The sequence below is a fragment of the Charadrius vociferus genome, unplaced genomic scaffold (genome assembly GCF_000708025.1).
Source record: "Charadrius vociferus isolate BGI_N301 unplaced genomic scaffold, ASM70802v2 scaffold333, whole genome shotgun sequence".
In the NCBI taxonomy this organism is placed as follows: Eukaryota; Metazoa; Chordata; class Aves; order Charadriiformes; family Charadriidae; genus Charadrius; species Charadrius vociferus.
In genome coordinates this window covers 387,826-395,917 of record NW_009647682.1, presented here as the reverse complement: position 1 = coordinate 395,917, position 8,092 = coordinate 387,826, and positions in this window count along the sequence as shown.

The following is an 8,092-nucleotide window of genomic DNA, read 5'->3' as shown; positions in this document are numbered from 1 at the left end:
CCACTCCTGTCAAAAAATACAACTTGGAACCTACACTTGAAAAGAAATCCTGACCAAGCAGAAAACTACTGCAGCAGTAGTGCAGAACAGCTTCTTTGCCCAGGCCCTCCTTTGTCTTCCCTTCCAAGCAGAAGGCACTTTGACAAGTACGGAATGACTCTTTGACAAGTACAAAATAAGCTGCTTTCCAATCAGTGTCTGCTTGCTGGTAAAAGCTGTTAATTGCCTCGTATAGTCTTCTGTCAGCAACATTATCCACCCCCCCCCGTCCTGCTGAGACTGGGACAAGGGATTGTCCTGTTCAGTGGCTGCACTGGGACGTGGAGAGGGGGAATGTGAAATATAATATGAGAAATAATATTTACAGCAGCAAGCAAGGCTAACCGAAAAGATGTAAGGGAAGCAGGATTCCAAGGAGAGAGGAATGCTGGGGGAGGAAAAGCATGGAGTTCTCTTGCCAAAGGTCCAGGATCATTTTAAAAGGGCCCAAGAAATTATTTTTTAAAGTCTATTTTTAATACAACCTACATGTGTGATGAGAGCACTGCCTGCCACACTGCTATCTTATTACCTCCAAGATTAGCAACAAAAAGATTAATTTAGACAGCATGGAATATTTTCTAACAAAAACGTCACTGCCTTCTGGGGAGCAAGTCTGACCCGAAAAGATCACGTACAGGGAAATCCCACACCACCAGCAATCCCTCACAGGAGTCCCCCAGCTGGAAATACAACAGTTTGAGTTCATTTCAGCACAGCTGGGGTGACATCATGTGTCTGTAATATGGCACTATAATTGATCATAAATATATGTCCTCCACTACAGCTGATAACAAAAGCTGCAGAGACAACAGTGGATTAGGCCTACACTCCTATTCTCCGAGGGAAAATCATCAAGCAGCTATTAAATACTAAAATAAGCCCATGGTCTTCAGTTCAGGAAGTTCCTAAGACACAGACAGATGGACCTGCGAGGCAAACCAGGGAGTGAATCCCTGTACGCCAGCACCGCTCTTGTACCCTGCCCTACACATCGCTACTACACAAAGAGAAGCGGGCTATTTGGCTAGATGCTCTGATGTAATGCCATATAGGTGTACTTATACACTTGTATTAAAGTGATGAGTGTAATACGGGAAGCCTTCAGGAGCTTCCCACCTGCATGTCAATGCTTGCTTTTCTGGCTTATGTTTTAATTCCTCCAAGTAATATAGAAATAAAACGCTTAGTATCACTCCCTGTACCTTTTCCAAGGAGACAGCCCTCTTTGGTGCTGGTCCACACAGAAGATGACAAGCTACTGCAGCTGGAGCCTCTATCGCTCACCTCCTTGAGGCTCAGCCATGAAGTGAGAGGCAAAACCCCCATCCACGTTGATGGATATGTAGGAATGGCCCATCTGGGGGGACTCCCAAATTAAAAACTGATGGCACAGTGGAGAAGGCACAGCGTTTGAGTTCCACTGATGGAACTTGCTCACTTACTAACATTTTTGCATTCTCTTCTTTGTCAGAGGAACTGGGCATACACTTTACTTACACTGAAAATTACCTCCTCCAAATGCAACTGAATAATTTCTCCAAGTTGCTACTAAAATTTCTGGAGAGCACCCTGCTACACGGGAGGCAAATACAGATGGGATCCTATAACCACAGCCCCCTCCCAGTCCCACCAGCCCTTTCACACACTGGAAATTCATCCTGCCCAGGGGTCTCCACAGAAATCACTTCACCCTTTCCGAAACAGAGCAGCTGTTCAGCAGTGGCTCAGCATAACAGGTCAGAAGATGATGAATCCCATATCCTGTTGAGACTTGGGAATTTTTAGGGAAACAAAACCCCAGCTGTGCAAGTTGGAAGAGGGCTGAGACACCTGGTCCAATACTGCTGCTCCCAAAACAGCACCAAGCAACCCTTCCAAACCACAAGGACTTGGCTTTAAACTGTCACCAAAGCAGTGACGTCTGGCAGGAAAGACTTCCTTGATCTCACGTGAAGTATTTTCCCCTGCGCTGAACCTGAACGACAGATCCCTGACTATCAGCCTAGCTCAATAGCTCTTAGCTGACAAAGTTTACAGGAGCAGATGACACCATGAGGTGGGCTGGGACGACTGCAGCCCAGCAGGAGCACGACCTTAGAAGGTAAAACCGAGCCACAGCAGGCCTGATGCCAAGAAAACACTTAAGCCTAAATGTTCCAGTGTTTCATGTCATTCCATCAAAAATCTTGGAAAAAACTTATTTTTTGCTGAACCAGGTGTCACAGAAAAGAGTGCTATCCTCAGTGTTTCTCTGCCAAGTCAGGAGGAGACTTACAGGGAAGCCCGTGCAGTGCAGAGATGGGTACAAAGCAACCAAACAGCAGAGGACTCTCACCAGAGGCCACAGCCACTCAGTCTCCCAAACATGATCTATCACACTCAGCCTCAATTTACTCCTTCCTTTCTTCCCCCACATCACACACACATTAGTGGGAGGATAGCAGGAAGGGTGTCACTGATGTTTCACAGATATCTATGTACTCAATGTGCTGTAAGCACCACCTCTGTAGGCAGTGCTCTACGCTGGTGTCTTAGAAAATGAAAAAACAGTTACGTGTCTGGCTCTGTAAAGTCTCTGTCTGCCCCAGCTCCATAAGAGCACATTCCCCTGCCCCTTCAGAGGGCAGGTCCAGCAGATGAGGCCACTTCTCAGGCTCCTGTGTGGTTCACAGTAGGGCTGCATCACCACACAGGCTCCCAGGCTCCAGGACAGAGCATCAGCTCTTGAAAAATGCTTCTGGCCACAGAGAATTCCTTTTCCCTCTAACAAGGCCCCTGCTATTTGCTTGTTCTTTACTGAACTCAAACAGAGGGAAGCAGTGTGGACCAGTGGCTACAGCACCGCCCTGGAGTGTAGCAGCTCTCTCTTCTAGTCGTAGCACTGCAAGGGACTTGGGTGAACTCGGACAGAGCCTCTCTCCTCAGGTGTCCTCTTTGTAAACTGTGAATATTTAGACTGGAAATGGTTTCCAATCTAGGGGCAGAAGCAGCTTACGAAACGGTTAAATACAACTAATGTGGAAAAACATGAGTCAAGCCCACTGGGTCGTTTCCCCCTCACCACCCCAGAGACACCCTGCCGCCAAGCCTCCTCACCATCGCCCTTCAAGGTGCAAGCGAGCAATTGCTGCACAGCTGTGAGCTATGAGATCCACCACCAAATTCCATGGTCCACATTTATACTTTCATGGCTGTTACACTAATGGTTGTTCTCTACCCCGTTCATCCCATGGGAGGTCATGCTTGACAGAGGGTCCTTCACAACACCCGCCTGTCCGTGCATGACCAAAGGACACATACTGACACTGTATCTCCTGGGTTATCAGAGTCCAGCATGCTGGGAAAGCCACATCTTCTGTCAACCCCCCCACACACACCAGCTGCTCCTGCCTGTGATTGACAATGTTTATTCATTAACATATGCTCAGAAATCCCTATGAGGCTTCTACACATCTTTTTAAGATCATCAGGTCTTTCATGCTGACATCTTACCACAACCTTACAAGCAGTTCTTGTGACCCTCACAAGTTCTTCAGTCACCCTCACAGAAACCCTATAGCACTGCTGCGTACCATTTGATTAAGGAAACTGAGGCATGTCACCAGAAGCCGCTTCCTTGGAGTTGTAAGGAAGCTGACAGCAAAAGAGAGAATTGCTATTCCTTGGTGTAATCAACCATCCCGTGCAAGGAAGAGAGAACCCAAGGAGGTTGGCCCAATGCCCAAGCACCCTTGCATCATCTCTTGTCAGTTTTCAATTCTGAAAGCATTTTGTGAGCAAATTTCATTTTGTGCTTAATACAAAACCCAGATCATTTTGCTGCAGGTGAAGAATGAAATGTCTTCTCCCTGAATTAGAGGATGCCTTTTATAATGGTAGGATGTATCTCTAGGATATTTACAAGCCAATCTGTTTGTTTACAATTTAAAATAAATTGCCCTTTAAATATCTGGCAGCCGATGTGACCCCATCGTTGTGCCGGAAGAAGGTTTACAGTGTAGTTGCTAACACCCGTTTCCAGAAAGAACAAGGACAAGCTGTTCTTGTGTGTCCTTAGCCACTGGTCATGTTAACAAAAATGCCACCTGTCCTTCAAAAGCTGACACCACGAGTACCAATAAGGACTAATTACATCAGTAAGGGAAGAGTTCAGGGCGTTAACAGCGACACCTGATGCATTTCCCCTCTTTTATGTATTTGTTTCTTTGTTTCCTATGCTGATCTCTGATTCTCTCTCCCTCCATGCCAGATGAACTGTGTTTGGCCTCTATTCCCAGGACACTGCCCACGGTAAGCTCCTCTGAGGCACCTCTCTCACCTGTCTGCTGCCAACAAAGTGAGAGGCAGAAATCAGGAATGAACATTCCCACAAAGTCATTGCTAACCCTGCGGTCTCCAAAGTGCAACGAAGCCTCTTGCCAGACCACTGTGCAAGTCATAGACCTCTGCAGGCCAGTTTCAGTGGCTAACATCAACCCAAATTGCTCAGAATCCAGGGCAAGATCTCTAAGGCTTCAGGACCCTTTACTGGAGCTAGATTTTTGAAGGGACCTGCATTCAGCACACCAAGAAATTCAGAAAACGTGACCACATCTGTTGGATCCATATAGTGGTGCACTTATGAATGAGAACAAGGCTGAGCAACATGTAGAGAGAAATAAAGCAGCAAATCCTGCTCCCTCCAGCCAAACTCTCTCTTTTTCCACTGCTGCTGGGCTTTAAACACAGCAATGGGGATGACATCCTGAAGATAACTGAGCCCAATGTGTCTGAGTTACCTGGGACAGGCAAAAAGGCTGCCAGGCAGGGGGAAAGCCAGCAAGAAAGGGAACAGAAAACAGTCTCCTGAAGGTGTTGTGTGTGAGATCCCTTCCATCACTATGAAGGAAACGCACACACAGTTAACCCTCCCTTCCAAGGAATCAGAAACCAGCCTCCTGAAAAAGGGACTTGAAACTGAAACGCAACTTTCAAGCTTATCTTGTATGTGGTGGGTCTGTCTTAGAGTCACTCACCTAAAAAAACTGATCCCTGTATTCAGTGTCTCAGCTGCCTGGGCCACTCCTTTACTTATTCCAAGGGGACTGATTGCTCAGTGTCTTGTAACCAGCTCAGGCTGCTTCCTCCAGGTGTCTAGCCAGCTCACTCCAGCCCCACAAGAAGCAGAGATATGTACCTTTGGGCTGCAAAAGAACACAGAAAAACAGACTGCTGTGACAACAGGCATGTCAGAGAAGATGAAAATACCTCCTTGCCAATCGTGCTGGGAAAGTTGGTAACATAAAATCCCCATGGTCATCCGGCTTTTAAACCTGCAAAAACACAGTAATTTCACAACATTGACAGCGTCCCGCAGCCAAGCCTAAGGTTCTGCTCTGAAGGGAGAGCGGTGAGTTAGCAGCAAAGAGGATCTTCCGCAATACTGGAGTAGGAGGAAGGAATTAGAAGTCCCTTGTGCATCTAATCCCCAGGATTATTCCCATGGAGTATTCCTTGGATCAGCCCAGCTGATGTAGGCCATGGTCCCATAACAGACTCCAGCTGAGTGTGGGGGGAACGCAGCCGTGGCAGGGTCAGGATTTTACACATTACAGCAATGAGGTGATAAAATACTTTTATATCAGTTATTCCCACATCTGGGTGCATAGAGCAGTGTGGGACATTTTAAGGGCTGACAGTCTCCACAGTTATAGAATCATAGAATGGTTAGAGTTGAAAGGGACCTTAAAGACAATCCAGTCCCACCCCCGTGCCCTGGGCAGGGACACCTCCCCCCAGCCCAGGTTGCTCCAAGCCCCGTCCAACCTGGCCTTGAACACCTCCAGGGATGGGGCAGCCACAGCTTCTCGGGGCAACCTGTGCCAGGGGCTCACCACCCTCACAGGCAATAATTTCTTCCTAATATCTAATTTAAACCTCCCTCCATTTAAAACAGTTTGTCCTCATCCTATTGCTCTACTCCCTGATCTAGAGTCCCTCCCCATCTTTTCTGTAAGCCCCTTTACGGACTGGAAGGGGCTCTAAGGTCTCCCCAGAGCCTTCTCTTTCTCCAGGGTGAACCCCCCCAACTCTCCCAGCCTGTCCTCCCAGCATCTTCATTGTCTCCTCTGGCCCTGCTCCAACAGGTCTATGTCCTTCTGATGTTGGGGGCCCCTGAGCCGGAGGCAGCACTGCAGGGGGGTCTCCCCAGAGTGGAGCAGAGGGGCAGAATCCCCTCTGTCGCCCTACTGGCCTTTAGTTCCCTGGGTCTTCCTTTTTTCCCTTTTTAAAAGTGAGCATTATGTTTCCCCTTTTCCAGTCAGTGGGGACTTCACCAGACTGCCACAACTTCTTAAATATGACAGATAGTGGCTTAGCAACTTCATCCTCCAGTTCCCTCAGGACCCACAGACGCATCTCATCAGGTCCCACGGACTTGTGCATATTCTGGTTCCTTAGATGGTCTCAAACCTGGTCTTCTACAGTGTGTGGTCCCTCATTCTCCCAGTTCCTGCCTTTGCCTTCTGCCACTTGGGTAGTGTGGTTAGAGCCCTTACCAGTGAAGACTGAGGCAAAAAAGTCATTGAGTACCTCAGCCTTCTCCATATCCCAGGTGACCAGGTCTCTCACTTCCTTCCAGAGAGGGCTCACATTTTCCCTAGTCTTCCTTTTGTCACCAACATACCTATAGAAGCTTTTCTTGTTGCCCTTGACATCCCTGGCCAGATTTAATTCTATCAGGGCTTTAGCTTTCCTAACCTGATCCCTAGCAGCTTGGACAATTTCTCTGTATGCCTCCCAGGCTACCTGTCCTTGCTTCCACCCTCTGTAGGCCTCCTTTTTGAGTTTGAGCTTCTCCAGAAGCTCCTTGTTCATCCATGCAGGGCTCCTGGCGTTTTTGCCCAACTTCCTCTTTGTTGGGATGCATCGCTCCTGAGCTTGGAGGAGGTGATCCTTGGATATTAACCAGCTTTCTTGGGCCCCTCTTCCCTCCAGGGCTTTATCCCACAGTACTCTGCCAAGCAGATCCCTGAAGAGGCAAAAGTCTGCTCTCCTGAAGTCCAGGGTAGCGAGCTTGCTGTGCACCCTCCTCGCTGCCCTAAGGACCTTGAATTCCACTATCTCATGGCCACTGCAGCCAAAGCTGTCCTTGAGCTTCACATTACCCACCAGCCCCTTCCTGACAGTGAGGACAAGGTCCAGCATGGCACCTCTCCTCATTGACTCCTCTATCACTTGGAAAAGGAAGTTATCATGAACGCATTCCAGAAACCTCCTGGATTGCTTTATGTCTTGCTCTGTTGTTCCTCCAGCAGGTATCAGTGCAGTTGAAGTCCCCCATGAGAGCTAAAGCTTGTGAACATGAGGCTGCTCATCTCTATCTATAGAGGGCCTCATCCACTCGGTCTTCCTGGTTGGGTCACCTGCAGCAGACACCCACTGTAACATCACCTGTCCCTGTCCCTGCCCTGCCTTTAATCCTGACCCATAAACTCTTGCTTGGCTCCTCATCCATCCCAGGTGGAGCTCCACATGCTCCAGCTGGTCATTGACATACAGGGCAACACCCCCTCCTCGTCTCTGCTGCCTCTCCTTCCATTCCAACACTCCAGTCACAGGAGCCTTCCCATCACATCCCCATGATGCCAATAAGGCATCAGTTGATACATTCTACAAACTCTAAAACAAGTAGTCTCAATCAATTTACTCCTTTCTGAAAAATTAGAAACAATCTATGCCAGACAGACATTCCCCTCTGATTCATACATATTTCTGGCTGAATACATCTCACCTTAGCCTTCCCATTTTTATTTTCACCAAAGAAGGAAACTCTGTCAGGACGGCGAACACCCCTCCCACGATGGGCCATGGCTCCACACAGCGTTGACTGCAGACGGGTTCCTGCCACCGAGGCAAGAAGGGGCTGCAGTGCTGCACGGAGCGGCCCCATCGCCAGACACAGACGCGGCCCAGAAAGGCCTCCCCCTGCCTGGAAAAAAACTTGTGCCCACCAACCGCAACGTTTCAAGAAATAAAACCAGAGGTTTGGGTCTCTCTTTTTTTTTTTTTT